Source organism: Typopeltis vanoorti, chromosome 22, assembly GCF_054136105.1.
Source record: "Typopeltis vanoorti isolate ZY-2024b chromosome 22, IOZ_Tvanoo_1.0, whole genome shotgun sequence".
Classification (NCBI taxonomy): domain Eukaryota; kingdom Metazoa; phylum Arthropoda; class Arachnida; order Uropygi; family Thelyphonidae; genus Typopeltis; species Typopeltis vanoorti.
In genome coordinates, this window is record NC_143570.1 from 83,829,384 (window position 1) to 83,848,703 (window position 19,320).

Consider the following 19,320-nt stretch of genomic DNA (forward strand, 5'->3'; position numbering starts at 1 on the left):
ATGAAAAGTAAAATAAATAGGAAGTTTGAAAGGAATGGATGACATGTTGTTAGGTAACACCCTGATTCTCTTCAATCGTTAACCATAGTTTCAAATGGTCATTACTCAGTTAATGGGTCTCAGTTTCTGATTTTAGGCATAAAATATAGCCTGCGACCTTTCCAGATAATCTGATTTCTCCAAAATATTAATTGTACAAAAATGCATATTTTTATTCTACTGTTATGCTTAACTTCAAGTCGTGGACTTCCTATCTTTGACAAGGACCGAAAACTTGCATCTATTATATGCTTGTGCAGACATGCGAATCATTGAAACTATTTTAATCTTCATAATTATCTCCGAACTTAAAATGTTTCAGTGGCCTTTACTTAAAAATAACTAAACTTATAAATCACATTTTTCCAAGGAAGGAAAAATAATATATTAAAACAGTCTGCTCGTTGTAGACTACTTTTATTGTCTGTAGTCAGGTCAACTGTAAAAACTCCTCGTCTTAAATGTCTCTCAGACCTACAAACGTAATGATAGCTCAGAACCAAAAACACCACCATCCATCCACGCGCGTGTTTGAAATGAAAGTTTGTCACGAGAAACGCTGCACGAGACGTTTGTGCTATTTTATACATTGTTATGCGAAATATACCAACTAGAATTTGTATTAATCATCCAAATAATTACGATAGCAGTTTTAGATAAGTCACGCAGCAAGGACAAACACATCATGGAGAAAGCTGTTCTGAAATTTAATCCCAGCCGAGATTTACATGTCTGTTTCATGGACCGTACTGGTTACTACATGCATTAGTATAGGCATCAAATACGGTTCTTTATGATTCTGTTTGGAGTACAAATTAATTCGTGCAAATGTCTCTCTCTTCCCCCCTCCCTCTCTTCTGTGTATGGAATCTGTCTAATGGAATTAATTCTTCATTAGGAGACAAAACTTTTATTAGTCCTTGACATATTATTCGTTAATATCCACTCAGCGTCTGAACAGGTTCTATTTAATTTATTCTTAAAAAAATCACAAAGAAAAACCATAAAACCATTTTGAATTCATTATTTATCCTGCAATAGCTTCATTGCTGATAATTGCTTATAAATGAACATTGTACGTTTAATAGGCCTTACTTCGCAGCTTTACAAGAGGAAAACCGCTGGCCTGGTTGGCGGAGTGGTTAGCGTATTCGCTCTCCAACAAAAAGGCTGCGGGTTCGAATCCCGCCATGGGCATGGATGTTTGTGATTGTCTGTGAAAATTCTAGTGGTGGGCGGTAGGTGGCGTTGGTGTAGATGATGACTGTAGTTGGAGAATTGGGTGGAGACAGAGTTGTAGAATAGGTGCCCTCCCTCGATGAGTCTTTGGACTACTTGGAAGTGTCACGTAATAATAATAAACAATAATTATTTGACAAAATCCATTTATGGTAACTATTTGTCTATCCAACGCTCAGTCTCTGTGAAAAGATTCCTTTTGAACCCGTTACTGTTTCGAAATCGTCCGAACAAGTACGAGCCTCTCCCAGTGCCAAAATCCCAATGGTCGGATTTCATTTTTTTTGTATCGGAGATGTAAAAAGGATCGTGCATTCTTCTGTATATGCTAATTTATACGTATAAAACAATAGCATAACCTCCTTTTCATTTTTGCAGTCACATCCCCTATGACCTCCGTGACCTTTGCTATGACGATAGCGGTGACAGTGATGCGGGAGGGCTTAGTGAAATCTCAAGGAGAAGGTGAAGAGGGTGTACGTCAGTTAATTAGTGTCACCACTTTATCGATGGTGGCCTCATGCTTCCGTTTTGACCTATAGTGGTAGTAGTGGCGACCTCTTTCTCCCATTTACAGAAATAAAAAGGTCGGTCATAAATCTTCTGTGACGCTTTCAAAAAACTGCACGATCACACTTTCCCTTTACAGTTGCATACGATGGCATTTTAGCATATTTATGTCATATGTTGTTTGAGAGCTATAAAGGGAAGGAATAGTTCAGAAATAATATAATAAATACATCTGACTGTGCTTCCACTTTACGAAAATTTTTGGTTACCTGGTTGTTCAATAAATCATTTATTTATGCAGTTATTATATCCTCATTTGTTACATTTACAGTAACAAGCAAAATAGCAAATACATTCGCACTTATTACTAAGTTTACTTTCTTTCTTTTCTTCCCCTTTTACTTTTAAGAAAGCTTTCCATAGCTTGGGCAGCGCCCATGTGGTTTAAGTAGCGCAAGCTAAGGTAACTCGGGGATGACCGAGGATTGTATTCTCACAAACCCTCAGGTCAGCTTACGAACGTTTCATAGTTTTTACAAACATTCGGTTTTGAAATCGTGTTCGATCTGATATCCACTTTGCCTATGCATTTAAGTTTTTTTTTTTTTTCACTCGGCTCTTTAACGCCGTTTGTTTACTGCATCACCTGCTCTCCCTTAACAAAATAAAACTGCATCATTTTTCTCCCAGTATACCACCATCTTGGGAATAGCTTGAAAATATCATACTGTTCCTCTCTTTTTTCTGTTCCTTTTGAATTCGTTCTCTCACTCGGCTTCGTGCATTGATGCTTTTTTATTTTGTTATTTTTTTCTATTTCCATACTATGTGTGTTTGCTCTAAACCTGAACTTTCGGTTTATATAGTAGAGCAACTCTCACATATTGGTTTCTGTTATAATGCCCTCTATCCCACAGGCACGAAGCGAGAACGCTACAACAGTCCCCCCCCCCCCCCCCCCAACTGCAAAATCGATATTTCCATGTCCTGTAACTATGCCGCAAGCGTCATCTCTCAGTTTTTTAAGAAACCCTCCCCATGATGAGAGATGGTTAGGTGGCAGGATGCCCGAGGGATCGATGATAATAAGTAGATATATTTAAGGCGTAGATACTGCAAGCAATAAACCCCAAAACCCGAGCGAAGAAAAGTGATAATATGATAACGATTGAAGTAGGTCTGTTAGGTAGTTAGGAAAGGGCGTAGTATTGGACTTAGTGCCTTATGCTCTACTATCTACTTGCATTTCTTAGCTAATTCTGTGAAATGCAACCTGAACTAAATTTGGTAACGCTTTATGAATTTAAATGGAAAAAATGGCACGCGACTTGGTTTCATTTCAAAAAGTATCATCTCTTTATCCCTAATATGGTTGTTTTTAAATTTTAAGCTGCATTTCGGTCTACCTTCATTTTTTTTTCTCGTTTTTCTGACTTCTTTGTAAAGACAGTTTATTATTAGTAGTAAACATTAATTATCAACAAAGAGTCGTCTGATCTGATTTTAAGCATCACCAGGTAAAGAGATGTGTGAATATTTCAGTTAGACTTATCATACGATGTTGCATGAGAGGTCTACATTGTGGGTGTTAGTCGCATTGCTCACTTATCCTGATCATTCCAATCGACAATTTCACCGTAACTGTAATCATTCACCTCGAAATATTTGAGTACTCATTGTTACTTCCGAGAGATAGTTTCTTTGTCTTTTAGTTATTGTGTAGGTCAGTGGTCCCAACCCTTGTTTTTAAAATAGTTGTTTTTAAATACTGACACTTTTGTTCAGTGCCTCAAAAGATACAAGATACAGTCTTAAATCCATTTTTCCGCCATTACTGATTATTTTTCGTGTACCCCCCTTCTCCCTCTGGACGGCCCAGCACGTACCCCCGGGGGTACGCGTACCACTGGTTGAGAACCGATGGTGTAGGTCAGTGGTGGTGAACCTTTTTATGTGCGTGTGCCAAAAATTTACAAATCGAGTTGCTGACGTGCCGGGCAGTTTTTAATAGGGGAAAATTATAGAAAATTAATCTAACTTAATTAATTAATTTATTTATTTATAAATTTATAATATTTTATAAATAATTATTTATTTTATTTATAATATTTATTTATATATAAATTTATAATGTTATTCAGCGTAATATTGATTATTGTATTATTAAATTGATTTTCATTATGTTGGGTCGAAAAGAAAAAAAAAACAGTAGTGAGAAAAATATTTATGCATTGTAACTCACCATCGAAGTTAACTGAGCAAGGGAAGCAGCAGAAGGATGTCAACTTGTCGGCGAAACGCTTACCATATTTACTCGAAACTCACCCTCGTGTATAATTAGCACCCCAGATTTTACTTTACAAAAAATAAGACATTAAAAAGTTTTGCATATGCCTCCCACACGAAAAATGTTTAAACATGTTCACGTCGAGGAGATAGTAACTCGCTCCCTGCGGTTAACAACACGCCCTCCCAAACAGCCATTATACTGCAAATGCAAGAAAAACAAGTCGTTTTATTGTATCCCTGATTATACGGAGGCTTCTGCAGTCTGTGTAATATATTTCTCAACAAATAGTGCAATTAGAGACAGCTGGAATAAAAATTGCGCTAACTAATGAATCACATGTCCCCTCTCACAGAAGCCATGCTGTATAGACTCAAGAAAAACCATATGTTGCACCGGAAACACAGTATCTAACTAAAAACTCTTGTCCAATTTTTCAATTACAAGAAATAAGGGTTTGTTTTATTGCATTTGAAATTCTCGATGTAATTATGACAGATCACAAAGAAGTAAAATTCTACCACGAATTAAAATATGCTGTATAATGCATGTGTGAGTTCCTGTGCCAGCCCACACGCAAACAAGCAGCAATAAAATTCAACCAAAGATTGAAACTTTGTGTGAGTTGAGCCCACCCGATAAAGAGAAGTTCCCTCAGAACGATAAACGACACCCCCCCCCGCCGTCTTGACTGTGTTAAAACTAAGAAATATATAGTGAATGTTGTTATGATAGTTTCACATGTTATGGAATTCGGTTGAAGAGAATTAACATTTCAACTTAACAATTGTAGGTTGCCTTTGTCTTTAGGTCGACGACCTTTTGTTATTACCGCACCAATCATATGCACATCTTCATAGCTGCTCTCTGGTGTAAAACAAAATTTAACTTATACGTATTGTAACAATTAAAAAAAAAGGTTGAATTTATAAGCCTTTAAAAGGATATCACCTGTAAATCGTTGACGTGCCAGGAAAATTTTCGGACGTGCCACCTCTGGCATGCATACCCATAGGTTCGCCATCTATGGTGTAGGAAATCCGAATCGAAGACATGTAAAAGCGCTGTTCTTAATTAGTAGCCTTAATTAGTTTTTAGTTAACATATCCTACAGATTTTTTCCCGACAGCATACTTCAACAGTACTGTTTACATCTCTCCTGCTATTATTATGGAATTTTTAACGTTTTTATCTAAACGGCGTCCAAAAAATTTAAACGGACTTTATTTAAAACTAACTTTTAAGCAATTTAAATATATTACACTTTTACTGTAATACATTTTCAATCGTATTAAATCGTGACACCTATTATGCAAAGTTTAGTTATGTCATCCGTGTTTCTCTCGTTTGGCCATGTTAGTTTCACGGAATTTTCTTAATATATTTCAGTTCACTTTAATAGGTTTTGTATTTAAAAACTAATATACTACTTTTAAATGAGGGACAGCGATGATACCGCATAAAGTTAATAAAGGAGCAAAAAATAAAATTAGACTTATGTCTGTTGTTCTGATTATGAATGAGCGATGCAAGATTGGATTTACATATATTCTTTGCTCTCCTCTCCAGTAGCGCATTTGCAACGACGATGCGAAATTTTGCTTTTAGTTAGAAAGACCCCTACATTTGTCTTTCTAACTAAATACACAAACTGGTCGGAGAACGCATGCTGTTACCAATACTGGGTTCATTACTTTTGTTACCTCAGCCTAAGTCCAGCCAAATCCAAGCGCATTTCGCATTCCTTTTGAGTCTTTTAATTTCATAATCTGTTTGCTACACTGCAGAAACGTGGCTAGGTTTTTGGTGCCCTTAACAAATTCGTAAGTACTCTCCTATTTTAGTATGATAATTTCAATAATTGAAAAAATATCTTACAACTTCTAACATTGACGTCCTTGGCAACTGCCCCAGCGCCATAGCGTTCCTACGCCACTGCTAAAGAGAATTGTTTCAGATTTACTTTATGTATGAGAATTATACATATTATAACTTATCATTATAAATGATAAACCATATCTGTCGTTACAAAATAAAAAGAAGTGGAAATATTGTCACTCATCACAAAAACGGTAAACAGATATCAGCAAATTCGAACTTGATGAAAGAATGGAGAAACTACTTTCAAGAATTACTGAATGTTGATACTCCCCAACATTCAACCCAGTTAGTGGACCTGCATCTGACCACCGCTCTACCAATAAATTGTGAAGACTTCACTGAAAAGGAACTAAAATAGCAATAGACCAAACAAAAGCAGGAAAATCTCCAGGGAATGATAGATAGAATCAGAATAGAAGCTTTCAAAAATGCTAGGTATGTCACGTGTTCCAATCTCCTTGCCCTAACGAATCAAATAGTAATCACTGGATTAATATCTCAACAATGGAAACATTGTTGATTAATGGAAATGTGTCCATTAATCCTCATAATAATCAGATGAACAAGAATGCAGGAAGAAATCGGGGATATAAAATATTAATGTAATAATATTTTGTATCTCCGATCATTTCTACCCAAAACTAGAAATGCGTGTGATCAAGGCAGGTAAAGATTACTACTTGTAGGATTCAACTCTGTAAATAAGCGTTATCTAGCAAATCATCCTAGCGTGAATTGCTCTCTATGTTTTGAACACAAGCGATGCAAATATTTCTAGACATTTCTGCGGTTGCTCTGAATTTCCAGATCGCTTAATCACATTTTAAACACGGGGAGGGTTTTACTAAGCTACCATCTTATAATCTAACTTCCATTCTTTGTTGTGAGATTGCAAATCTCCTCTATGCTCTTTTTTTGATTGTCATTATGGATGATTTCCTCTATTTGGATTTCTCCACAAACTCCAGGGTGCTATGGTTTCTCTCACGCTCCTATTTCTATATATATTAATCGCCATCTCTCACCAACCTCCTATCCATAGTTTTAGCGATGACAGCATACTCCATTCCTCAAATTTCTGATATTAGACAAACCTTGAAATGTTAAAAAAAATCCCAGTCTGCAATATCTTCCTAACTTACTATAGGTTACTCAACCTCTCTACTATGGGATTATCATGAAAATGTTGATTTTTTTGCTCCATATTTCAGTGACTTCATTGTGCTAGGAAACACAGTCATGTAGTCCAGTTTTAATTTTTCACTAGAAAGACCTCACTAGACTTCTCAGTATCTGCGATAATACTCAGATCTGCAGACGACATCATATTTCTCTTCATTGGCTTCTCTCCTTTCCTGCCACATCGCATAGTCTCCTCTATTCTAGTTCAAATTTTCAGTTTACTTTTCTGATAATTCTCACCTTTACAACTGCTAACACCGCATTAATTCTTGAATCACATAATCTGCATTTTGGGTGTGCACAAAAATTTCCTTAAAGTTGTTTGATGTTATCCAGAAGAGATAATCTGGTTCACAGATTATCCCCCCCCCTCTCTCTCTCTCTCTCAGTGATTCACTTGTCATGGGCACTGTTATATTCTATCGAACTGGCTACCAACATCCTCTCGCTTTCCTTTAAGCCATCAGACTTATCTAAACAGCTTCAACTTATTGTCCTCATCATTCCACACAAAGGTAGCAGAGCTTTCCTTCCTGAAACAGTTCACCTACAAAACGAGCAAACTGGCCAGAAGAACACACACACACACACACACACACACACACACACACACACACACACACACACACACACACACACACACACACACACACACACACACACACACACACACACACACACACACACACACACACACACACACACACACACACACACACACACACACACACACACACACACACACACACACACACACACACACACACACACACACACAAATGCATTTAGGTCATGTTTCTACCATAATTATAATAACCATCCCTCCTTCATTCCTTCTACGTTTTGTTCTTTGGAACAATCTGCCTAACTTTTTCCCGAGGACTAATATGCTAGTGATTTTAGAATCTCTCGCATGAGGAGTTTCGAATCATTTAAGAATCGGTTAATCAGCTACTAAACGATCATGTATTTTTCCCACCTTGTTAAGTGGAAGGTAGTTAATATTTTATGATAAAAACATACAGTTAAAATGTATAAATAATCATTATCTCTTGTTTTCAAAAGAAATAAGAATAACAAAAAAGGTATTTTCCTCCAATAGCTTGATATGTTTGCTATATCTGTTTCTATTGCTAATGTCGAAAGAATAAATTAGAGATGTGCTTCTGCAGATATCACTTAACACTTTTAATTTGGGATCAAGTCGGTGTCGTTATGCATCTACAGTAGCTCTAGGAAATTAATTCAGCATGCGTAACTTTTTTTAAAAAAAAACTTTAATTGGATTCAGCAACCTACTAAAATGTTGCTTCATAAATTAATAGTGTTTTGAGTTTCGAAAACTATTACTTTCACTCTTTATTCATGCGCATCTCGTTTCAGAATGATTTGCTATGTATCCGTAACCAGATAAATTGATATTTTATAGTCAGATGTAATTTCTGTATCCCCCTTCTCGAAGATTTTAATTTATTTTTTGTTTGAGTGATACTGCTCTTGAGAATACCCCAACTAGAATAATTTAAATAAAAAACGTATGCAAAAAAAGCATCTCGTTTTATTTAAAGGTCGTTTGCGATATCATCTTTTGTTTATGTAGTGTGGATGCGCATCCACAAGTTGCGTGGATGTGCATAAGCAGCCACCTAACGATGCCCTCCCCCATGAGTTGTTATCTTGATTTTCTTACTAGATTTTTTCCCTTTTGTTTTCATATTATCGGTTGACATAAGGAAAGTTTAGTTTAAAAACACATACACACCTCACCGAAAAGAGAGATAACTCTCAAACTTCCAAGTTCGTCTACTTTGCGCCTACTCACTTTGGCTTCTGTTGAAATTTCTGATGTTCCATGTACGCCTGAGTTGTATATAGCAGTTAATATTTCATGTGACTGATGTCGGTAAGATATGATTACTTTCAAATATATATTTATATTTAAACCGTATGCAAGATATACAACTTCAATGAATAGCTTTGTGGGCTTTCCCCGAATGATATTATAGTTTTGTTACATTCTTACTGTAAGTTGGCATATTGCCATTCCACAGTAAAATATGAAGTTAGTAAATAATGGATAGCTTAGAGGGAAAACATGCCTTGAAAAATCATTAATGTTTTGTGCACCATGGCTATATATAAAGTATATAGCCATGGCTACAAATGCAACTGATAAACGAAAGCAATATTTCATTTTTATGTTTTATACCATGCATTGCTTTTGTTGAGGAAGCGATGACTCCTCGTTGCATTAACTGGCACATTCACTTATTGTCCAGCCATTCCATTTATTTGTTGACAAACTTTTAGTGCACTTCTGTTTCACGTGCTACTGTTCTTTAATATGACTTGCAGGGCTTGGGAAAAAATGCCCTCGTCTTTACCCGTCCTTGACGAATGAGAATTTTTAGTTGACGAGCAAAAAATCAGAAGAGTTTCAGTTTTATTTACATAATACCGATTCTCTTTTATGTCGTCAATAGTTTCCTTTATGTGTAGGTTACTAATAGCATCTATTAGGGAATGCTGGTCATTACAAATGCCTGCTTTCTCGATTATCACTGATTTTGTCGTAATGGAAAATGACTAATGGTGAGATAAGATACACATGCATCCTTTTATCTTTAGAAAGCACCCAGTCGTACATCGAGGTAACCAGTTCCTCTAAAAACGGCAACCTAAAAGAATGGATACGCATCGGGAAGCGATAATTAACTTATTTCTTACCCGTTATTGTATACACAGAATTTGACCACTATTAAAACATATTAAAACTTGAAAAGTTGAGAAAGAAATATTTATCTTAAAATATTTTATTATACTGATTCTAATCTAAATGTTATTTGATTGTTTTCTGTGTTCCCACAGTGTCATATTCCTAGCCGTGTAGTTTCAGCAATGTTTCGGAGCCAGTAAGAATTCAGAAGCGCACTAAGTGTAGATCTAAAGATTTTTTTTTTATTATTGATAGTTTTTATGATGCTGAAAGTTTTCAATGTGTATATGGTAGAGAAGAAATTATTTGATGTTTTTCCATAAAAGTGATTCAGCTCGTAAATTTTAGAAGCGAAAACTGTAGCAAAAACAGCATTATTAATTTAAAAATAATAATAATAGGCTTGTATCACTTATAAAATAAATTAATATTTTCTTCACAGAATAGTAAACAGTTAATATATATGAGTAATTAGCTTCAACACTGCTAGTTTTATATAAGATAAAAATTAGCCATAGCATTAAAAGTTTATAAATTGACCAGATCCGCGAATAAACATGTGACTGTGGTATACTTAGATGAGTGGTACACCCAGGCTTACATCTGACCAGTGCAATATTTGCCTGACTAGTGAGCCAGCACAAAATTTTTCAAACCTTGCTTATTAGCTTTACTTTTACGTTTGTCCTTTTTTGTTTCGAATTTTAAGACGACAACCAAGTTTAAATGAAGACATCGGTTACTATTATTATTATTATTCGTGACGCTACTATTTCCAAAAATTCATGGAATATAACGACAACATTAAGCAAACACGGGCTACACTCAACGAATTAGTAGCTCGAAAAAAGAAAACTTCAGCACAAGATTTTATTGCAAAAAGCTTCGGTCAGGACACAAACCAAGAGGAACTAGCAGATTCATTCAATGATGCTTTCATAAACAATATCACACAACTCAAAAAAGATAAACTACCAACGATCAACAAAAACTACCGAAACAAAGTCAACAACAAACGAAAAAAAGTATTTTCCACCCTTAACAAAACAGAAACTGAAAGAAACACTCCTACAACTAAAACCAAAGACCACTCCAGGAATAGACAAAATAAGACTCACAGACCTTATAACACACTTTGAACAAATAAATCCAATACTTTTGAAACTCGTGAACATAATATTCGACACAGGCATTATTCCACAACAACTAAAAACTGCAGTAATTACGCCAATATATAAATACGGCAAAAGAAACGATACTCAGAACTACAGATCAATAGCTACCCTACCAGTTATCTCAAAAATTCTAGAAAAAATGACACACACTAGACTACAGAACTATTACAGAAGTACAACATCATCTCACAAAACCAGTACTGCTTTCAGGAAACAATGAGTACCATCACTTTATTAGAAGACATCGCCGACACAATAAACAAAGCTCTCGACAAAAACATATACTGCCGGACCTAACCAAAGCATTTGATACACTTGAACATGACATACTACTCACCAAACTATACTCAATAGGTATAAGAGGAACACTGCATACATGGTTCAAGAATTACCTCTCAAACAGAACACAAGTAACAAAAATAGGTACATGTCACAGTCGGGGCATACAAATAAAACACGGTGTCCCTCAAGGTGTCATATTATCACCCATTATATTCAACATATACATTAATGATATTCATAACATATCCATAAGAAGTCAAATATTTCAGTATGCAGATGATGCTGCACTACTAGCAATCCACACAGACATCAACATGGTTCTCTGCAAAAGCACAACAAGACCTAAACGAAATCACAACATACTTCCACCAAAACGCAATTCTAATCAACGGCACCAAAACACAGATGTTGATAATACACAACCCAAGAATCATACGCCCCGCATCACTATCGATACATTGTCACATATACCTCTGCATTAACAACAAAAATACCTGCCAATGTTCCGAAATCAAACCTGTAGCATATGCAAAATACCTCGGTCTCTATATAGATTCCCACCTTAAATGGACAAAACATATAGAATACCTACACACCAAACTCAGGATCATCGCAGCAAAACTCTTCCAAGTTAAAGACATTATTCCATCCAACATTAAAAAATGCTATATCACGGTATCTGCGAATCCCTACTCAGATACGGAATAACAGTCTATGCAAATACATCAAACAGCCACCTAACAATATTAGAATTATTACCCAGGAAAATCGTCTCAACAGTGATCTGGACACCTTACACGCAACAACTAATATCCGACAAGCACATGGCGATACACAGAATTCTGAGCATTAAAAACCTGAAACACTACATGACATTAAGAAGGAATTACTTCAACATCACTTATCGAAACAACAGAGACACATACGTATAACACGACCCACAACTCTCTACATCCCTACACCCTTCAACAATTCATACGGTTCTTTTGAGAGATCACATCAGATACCCACGCAACTCAACAACCTACCAAGAAATTTAAACCACATAGATAACTACAGAACATTAAAACACGAATTCTGGAAAATATACCAACAAAGTTAATATACCATTAACACTAATATACACATCACAAATCACCAGCATCCAATGCCAACATCCCATACATAAACAGTAGCAACAACATAAATAGTGAAGCCTAAATCCCACTCTCTTTACAAGAGCTAACCCAAGCTTCGAAGTAGGTGGGATTAACTCGCCACACGTAATCCTTATAACCAAAGAAGCAGATTATGTAATAAAACAGTTAGTAAAGTATACAACAATAAAGCAGATACTGAAGATACTGATTATTATTTGATAATATCATTAATATAATACTCTTAAGTAACATGAAAAAATAATGTAATAAATTATTCTTATAATTATAAAATTATACAAACAAAAAAAATTATTATACAAAAAATTCTGCATAATGTTCATTGTTAACATTAGAAGAACATGTGTTGTAAATACATAATATAGAGGCAAAAAATACTATTAAAAATTTTAGTTGAAATCAATAGAAAATAAAGCACTTAGAGCTGAATTCTGTAAAATTGTAAGTTGCAATGTCACTCAAGATGTCTATTGTATGTGTAAATATTTTAGCAATCAATAAATTACAATTAAAAAAAAAGACTCAAGGAGTCCGAAGACTCATTAGAACTTCGGAAGAATGTGAGTAAAATAGATCTATTCAACTGGGTAAAGAAACCAAATCATATGAAATTGAAGACATAAATACGACTTAGTTTATTAAAGGTCGATTAGTTTCCATTTAATTATATTTATCAGTGATTTTTAGTAATTTTTTTAAAATATATGTTATGATGTATTGCGTAATAAATTTTATACAGCATTCAGCTCCTCCCCTGACAGCTTCATGAAATAATGATTAATACCTAATGACTAATTATAAAAATTTATTTAGCTCTCTTATATCATGGATTTCAGTCAGTTATTCATGGACTGATTTCAAGGACATAAATACACTCACAAATCACTTTCCTTTGGTTCTGGTGTTTGGTTATTTGTCCACATGGAATTAATTGGCTTTCTCCATGATTCATTAGTTATCAGTCCTTTTATACTGCGTTGATACCGCTTACACTTCTAGCATCGTATAATTTCCGTATCGTATGGAATCCTATATTAGCAAGGCACTGTTTTCGAGATAACGTGCTATGTAATGTTTGTCCTTGCTATCCTAGGATCCTCCAATATAAATGTTAAACTCTGTTACATTTTTATTTATGTAACGTGCTATGTAATGTTTGTCCTTGCTATCCTAGGATCCTCCAATATAAATGTTAAACTCTGTTACATTTTAGGTTATTACACATTTCAGATGCGTTTAGCCAAATATGTAAGCATATACAGTTTATCCCTCCCACTGGATATACTTTATGAAATTTAGAATTTAAACTTAATTCAGACATCTGTTGAGCCATCTCGATTTCTGTTGCACTGTAACCATCCTCAGTGGCATATAGGTGAGAAACGTATCTGATCTGATTTTCCCTTTCAGTCGTTTCCGACCGTAGACGACTTTGTAAGCATTGCCCACTAATTATAAAAATTTATTAAGCTCTCTTATATCATGGATTTCAGTCAGTTATTCATGGACTGATTTCAAGGACATAAATACACTCACAAATCACTTTCCTTTGGTTCTGGTGTTTGGTTATTTGTCCACATGGAATTAATTGGCTTTCTCCATGATTCATTAGTTATCAGTCCTTTTATACTGCGTTGATACCGCTTACACTTCTAGCATCGTATAATTTCCGTATCGTATGGAATCCTATATTAGCAAGGCACTGTTTTCGAGATAACGTGCTATGTAATGTTTGTCCTTGCTATCCTAGGATCCTCCAATATAAATGTTAAACTCTGTTACATTTTAGGTTATTACACATTTCAGATGCGTTTAGCCAAATATGTAAGCATATACAGTTTATCCCTCCCACTGGATATACTTTATGAAATTTAGAATTTAAACTTAATTCAGACATCTGTTGAGCTATCTCGATTTCTGTTGCACTGTAACCATCCTCAGTGGCATATAGGTGAGAAACGTATCTGATCTGATTTTCCCTTTCAGTCGTTTCCGACCGTAGACGACTTTGTAAGCATTGCCCAGCAAGTATTCCTAGTGAGATTTTTACAGGGTAGTTTACCATTGCTTTCCCCAACCCCCTAATTTTTTTTTCCGGGCTCAGGACCGGCATATGGCTGGGACATATTCATGACTGTAATCCATGTGTGTTCACGGGGCCGGTTTGTCTGTTCTGGGAGTCGAAAAACCCGAGTTTCCGGGTGAAAAAATCTTCTCCCTCCGTATGAGACCGGCTAACTCACCTTTAGTCGAAAGAGACCAGATAAAGGTTCCTCACTTCACGAACGGGAATCGAACCTAGATCTTTCCGACCAAAGGGCTTCGTCTATACTGACTGAGCTACGGAGGCTCGAGAAACGTATCGAGATTATAATACACATAATATTTTCATGTCAGTCCTACCAGCGATAGGGTTCAAGAACCCAAACATGGCACCTCTTCACACGTTGTAAACATCAACACATTCGTAACATGAATGGGGTAAGAATTAGATAATTCAAAAATTCTAATCTAGAAACCAAACATGATACGTCTTGATACGTGAATTCGTACAGTGAATAGGCTAAGAGTTATATAATCCAGAAATTCTACTCTCGAGACCAAGCACGGTACGTTTTAACACTTTCGTTATAAAACTATTCACGCGTTTTACCGTGGATGGACTAGTGTTTAGATAATCTTGGAAGTCTACATTAAAGATACGTTGGTACGTTTACAAGCCACTTAAGGCCTCCAAATAAAATGGCACCAGGAGATGAAAGTCATCATCATTATGAAAGTCATAACTCATCATTGAAATATATATTGCATTAAGTCCTCTCCGGCTGAACGGAATGTAATAAACTTTGGGATTGAAGCACAGGATGTATTTTGAGTTTTTGTTTGAGAGTAATTTTGATTGACAAAATTTTGCGAAACGGCATTAATAATTTCGCACCAGCTGGATATAATTTTATGAAATTTGGTATTTAGGATTGCTATAAAAATTTACCGAGGTATTTTTTATTTGATATGTAGCGCAAAATATTGGGCGATCGAAAATTATATATATATATATATATATATAGCATAAATAAGCCAAAACTGATGGACATTTCATAACTACACTAAATTTTACATATGTAAGCATTCTACATTACTTTTTTTTTTTTTGAGATATTCGTTGGATTTTTGCAGCAACAAAAAAGCACGTTGAATAATGTAAATATGTCACTTGAATCATGAAGTGTTCTTGCAAAAATATCGGAAATATTGATAATCGAAATATAATCCCGAATGAAATCCTATTATGCATCGTGTTTAAATAGTTATATGATCTTGCTGAACAGGTTATTAAATTTAAATTTAATAAATACATTAAATTTAAAGATTTCCTTATTTAAATTTAAGTGCAATACAGTTCAGTAGCATGTATCGATTGACAATTGTTTAAGAAGATTTAAGAAACAATATATATATAAAGTAGTATGTAACACATGCATTGTCGGCCTGGTTGGCCGAGTGGTTAGCGCATCCGCTTTCTAACCAACAGTTGTCGAATCCCGACATGGATGTTTGTGATTGTCTTTAAGTGGAAGATGAATTTCATCGCCTAGTCCAACACCATCGCCCCGCTTATGTGAGGGGCGGTGAGGCCTGAAGAGGCTTGAAAAAATTACAAAAAAAAAATGTACAAATTGACAAAAATGGAAGCAAAACTTTAGATATTTCTTATCTCCAGTGCCTCCCTGCTTTCCTCGAAGAAGTAAAGTTTTGTTGCATTTAGTGTTGCTGTTTTGATAACTTTTTATCCTCGTTAGAATATGCTTTGAGAGATAGAGAGAGAGTAGTTTGCTTCATTTGTTTGATTTTTCTCTTCTCATTGTAAAGTTGATATTTCTAGTCATCACTTAAGTTAGGTAAATTCACTATTCAGAACTAGTGACACACGAAAGATGAGTAGAAAAAATAGTACAGATATATTTGAACAAAAGTTTCTTCATGTTAATGGACATCTAAAATATCTATTCTGTCTTATGATCGGTATTTTTAGCAAGTTTAGCTTGTAATTTGATGTAAATCCATTTGTCAATTCGTTTTAAATACTTATATATTTGACAACATAGTTCATATCGAACCATAATGAATCTTCATACCATACAAAAGCTTAGGAAACAATACTCTTTGTGCACTTCTATGATATACAGTGATAGACTTATTTTAGGGGTATTTTAAATTATGTTTTATTACACTGAATTTTTTCTTGGAATTTGAATTATTAAAATGTAGAATGTAAAATTTTGGTATACTAAGTTTATGCAATTTTATATTTTGAAACTAACACCACTATCATTTCAAATATGGTATTTATAAGTGCATACATACCCTTATAAAAATAGGGGGGAATGCTAAAAAATGAAAATATCTTTTTCCTGAGCATTAAATATCGCCTTAATGATGAACACAATATGCAAGTTACGATAATCAAATAAAACCAATAATTACGACACGGATATACACATTTTATGATCCCATTCTGTTGAGGTACTAATTATGCTATAGTAGAAATGTGCAAAATATATCTGTCGCTTCTATGGAAGATAATGAGCAACTTAAAAACTAATATACAAAAAAAGTGCTTTATGCTATGCTTTACCGATTTTCTAAAGACGAAAACAAAACTGAAATATTAATTAAGGGTTTTATATATGTAACACTTCTTTAAAAATTTTCTAATTGTGGACCATGTGCTCAAAGTTAATATAACTGAGACGGATTTAGGACAAATAAACAGAATGCAGCTGAAAATCAGACATAAGCCTGACAGCAAAATAATCACATGTCAAAAATGTTTCACTGATAAAATGAATGAAATCCTGGACAAATTCGTCTATTTTCGGAAACACATTGAAGCACTCGCAATTGAGAAGAAGATAGTATCTTATAGAAATGATGGAAGGAATAAACTTCGTATAGTAGTCTTTCTTTACAAAAAAAATTCTCAATGTTTTAATCTATAACGAAAAAAAACTACAATAATAGTTGTTGTTTTTTCTGACAAAGTGAATCGAAAAATGATATTCACAGATTTCACATACAGGTTTGTGGGAATGCATACTTGCAATTTTCATCTGTGTGAGGCAGGCTTTTAATGTGGACAGGAAATTACACTCTCGAACAGAACTTTCTGATGTGCGTGCGTGCTAGTGTTCGAAAGGTTAAATATATGACCTCGAAGAACAGGCGTACGCAAAATTAAGACGAGCAAAGGCTACCGAGGCTTTTCGACCTGTGAACCGTAACGAGTAAGACACACACACAGAATTAGGTCATTCTGGATTTTTGCTACCAGGCAGTAGTTTCTATTCCTGTTACCCTCAACACCCTTGGCAGAAGTAACATTCGATGCTGTTTTTCTGTAAGTGGCGAAGACCCAACATCTGTAAGAATATATTTATTAAAGTTTATATGCATAAATAACTCATTTCGATTCCTGCTTAAATAATGTATAGGATTCCTATACATTGTTTATCTATACACTTTTTCAGAAGGAGAAAGAGACGGCATGCATCAGCTTATTAGAGGATTGATATAAATAGCTAGAAAACGATTGATTCCAGCGAAGCATGAGGTGCATAGAGGAAGCTTCGCTATCTCCTTGTATTGTTAGAGCAGTAAGATAGCAGCGTTATGGTGTCAGAGTTGTATCGTTGCTGAGGTAAAGTTTTATGAAGGAAGCTGTTACTTATCTTTAGTGTTTCCTTCCTATACAGAAAACAAAAGCCGCTCAAATAGAAGTAGAGCTGCAAATAATTTTTATTCACCTTTTCGACCTCAGCATGGTATGAAATAATTCATAATAAGAACTATCTCTCGAGAACAATTCTTGTAGAATTATACAGTAGTGCTATCATTATACAGTAGTCGTGTTTTCGCGTATAGCGTATTATCATCTTTAGTTTGGTTCGAATCATGAACTGACGAACACGACTGCAGTAAGAATTCAAGAGTAATTCCTGTTAACAAACATCATAGATTAAAGTGTAGATCACAGCAGTTATTAAATCTTGTAAAATACAGAATAATACATCATTTGTGCTAGTGATTATCGCAAAAAATTACGTGGGGAATGTTTTGCTATTTTAATACCTTATTCTTTAGGTAAATAGCTAGATGGTTGGCATAAAGTGGATATTTATAATTAAAGATGGAGTCAGTAGTATCATACTGATTGCTGCGATGTGTTTGGGTCAGGGCCTTAACCTACTAATGTTTACTACTACGTCTTTTTTCAGGGACGATAGGTGGCGCTTTACTCTACTTTATTGTCGTCCTTCCTTCGTTTCGCAACGCTGCGTCTAGAGACTGTTCAGTGAGTTTTAGTTGTTTGTTATTAGTGCTTCGCAGGTGTTTTGGTATTCTCAGAGATATGATATTAAGGAATGGATGAGAATTTTGTTTTCGAAAGAACACAAACGAAGCATTTCTTCCCGTCTATATGGTGCTCATACTCCTCCTTCCTAAAAATTTAATTTCGTTCTGTACCCTCAAATGGTATATTTTTATGTCCATTACATCAAGAGACCCAACATCTGTAAGAATATATATGATCAAAGTTCATATATAGGCGCATTTAATGCCATGGCAGGCTCAAGGTTAAATAATCCAGGAACTTCGCTCTAGAGTTCTGTGCCTTCACTAATCAGAACCGTGGTGGTATTATGCCATACGGTAAAAAGCATTTACCACTTAAAATATTCACAAAGCATGCTAGAATATGATTGGCTGTGATACCCTGTTGTTTAGAGAGCAGAAATTATTTTGTTGGCCATCCAGGACTATTTAACTAAAACGTAAATTAAACTGAAAAAT

At 35.0% G+C, this 19,320-nt stretch overlaps 1 protein-coding gene across 1 annotated transcript in view; it reads right to left on the bottom strand.

Moving 5' to 3' along the window:
- Positions 1-19,320, bottom strand: part of LOC150094526 (dual oxidase maturation factor 2-like) — a 149,420-nt gene that overhangs the window by 117,556 nt on the left and 12,544 nt on the right. The gene's annotated exons all lie outside the window — the stretch shown is intronic.